Consider the following 2,040-nt stretch of genomic DNA (forward strand, 5'->3'; position numbering starts at 1 on the left):
TCTTTGATTTTAAGTCATGGAGAAAAGGGCAAAGGACAGTTTCTTTAATCGACCTGGGACTTTGGGCTTTAAAAAATTATGCAGTTGATCATGTCTCATATTCATCAATAATAATAATGCTAATCACTTGAATGAACACTTTGCCATTCTTAAAGCTCTTTTATACAATTTTTGTTTTTAATTTTCTTAAAGTCCTTGTGAATGTTCCCTTCATTTTATAGATAAAGATATTAAGGCTCAGGCAGACGATGTGGCTCAGAGAATGATTAGGTGGGAAGGGGATTTGGACCCAGGGTTCCGCTTTGAGCCCGTGCTCCACTGCGAATGGCTCCACTGCCCCCAGAGAAGGTGCTGGCTGCAGACCATACCTTTCTCTTAGGAGTGAGATGAATTTGACTTCCAGATCCTCCTTTTCTCTGCACTGACTTCATCATCTTTCTGCTTTGTGGAAAGTGTGGCCTGAGGCCAGTCTCATGGAGAGTTTGGGTGTGGGGATGACCCTTCAAAGAAGGGTCCAGGATGACCCTGGATTAAAGCAAAGGGGTGGCCTATGTCCCTCTGCATGGAATAGTCATTGGGTGTGGCTGCCCTGAGACAAAGACGGTGCCCTGAGAGAAACTCAGCTGTGAGCACTCACAGCCGGCTCTCTGGCAGCTGGGGGATGAGCTCCTGCATCCTAAAGGGGGACTTGGGTGCAGCCACCACAGTATCCGCTGCAGACCTGCTGGGCTCAACTTGAGGCAGTGTCACTCTAATTCACCTTTTCAGTCAGTGCCTGATGAGCAGCTACCCAGTGGGTGGGTGAGTGTTAAAAAAAGACAACACGGTGAGGATTTTGGTGTCCAAGAGCCAAGAGGGTGGCGTGGCCCTGGAACTTCCAGTGGGAATGCAGGTGAGCAGAAAGGAGAGAGGACGGTTATACAGTGTGGAGAGTCAGCAGCTCCTCCCTGCTGGAATGTCCAGGCTCGTGTGTGAGCGCAAATAACTGGTGGCACTGAAATCTGAAGAGCAACATTAGATAGTCACAGGACCCCAAGTAATGTGGAATAAGCCAAAAGCATTCGTATCTAATGCTTGTACATTGTTTCACACCACCTTTGACTTCCTGAAGCCCAGGAATCCCCCTTGCCTTCCCCAGAGATGGCCCATTGTTTCAGTCTGTTGAAACCTAGCAAAAAATTACAAGCTGGCTAAGAAGGGTAGATCAGCTCTGCAGGCTGCATGGATGGTGGGGTCTTTGGAGGCAGCACAAAAATCTGTGTATAAGCTGACCTTCTTGGCCATGCAATCTAGCCCAGGAGCCACCCTGGACAAACACTGTCACATGGTGGTGCAGCTTTCAGAAGCTCAGCCAATGAGTCCTGTGTCCTATGTCTCCCCACCCCTGCCCCAGGCTGCCTCAGATTCCAAGACGCATCCCAGCCCAGGGAACAGCCGCTCCCCATTGTTTCACATGTGTCAGTGCTAATTCTGTTATTAGTAAGAAAAGTAACATTTATTGAGCACATACACATCACTGTAGTAAGAATGACAATAGCTAAGCTTTAAGTGTTTAATTTACTGTGATTGAATGATAAGAACTACGGTGAGTACCTGGTATACGGTCTAATTAAATTTGGCAATGATTCTGTACAGATGTTCTTTTTATTATTCCCATTTCACAGATGGAGAAACCAAGGTTAAGAGAGATTAGGTGATTTGACCAAGAACACACAGGTGCAAAGTGGCAGAGCTAGGATTTGTGCCAGGCCTGGGTAACTCGAGAGCAAAGTTTTGCTCCTGGTAATGTGGAGAGAAGTAGGCTAAGCTTGCCTTGTGGTTCTGTCCCTCCCCTTTCTGAGCCCTATCCCACGCTTTAAAAAATCTGTGTCTCCTATAAGCATCAAAGGTTGGCTAACTTTTTCTGTAAAAGGCCAAACAGTAAATATTTTAGGCTTGCGGAGTATAAGTTCTCTATAACACTATTCAGCCTTTGCCCTTGTAGTGCAAAAGTTGCCACAGACAACTGTGAACGAATGGACATGACTCTGTTCCAATAAA

At 46.4% G+C, this 2,040-nt stretch overlaps 1 protein-coding gene across 1 annotated transcript in view; it reads left to right on the forward strand.

Annotated features, from left to right (window-relative positions):
- Positions 1 to 2,040, forward strand: part of OXTR (oxytocin receptor) — a 24,696-nt gene that overhangs the window by 15,480 nt on the left and 7,176 nt on the right. The window lies entirely within an intron of this gene.

This window comes from Pteropus vampyrus, unplaced genomic scaffold, assembly GCF_000151845.1.
Source record: "Pteropus vampyrus isolate Shadow unplaced genomic scaffold, Pvam_2.0 Scaffold171, whole genome shotgun sequence".
Classification (NCBI taxonomy): domain Eukaryota; kingdom Metazoa; phylum Chordata; class Mammalia; order Chiroptera; family Pteropodidae; genus Pteropus; species Pteropus vampyrus.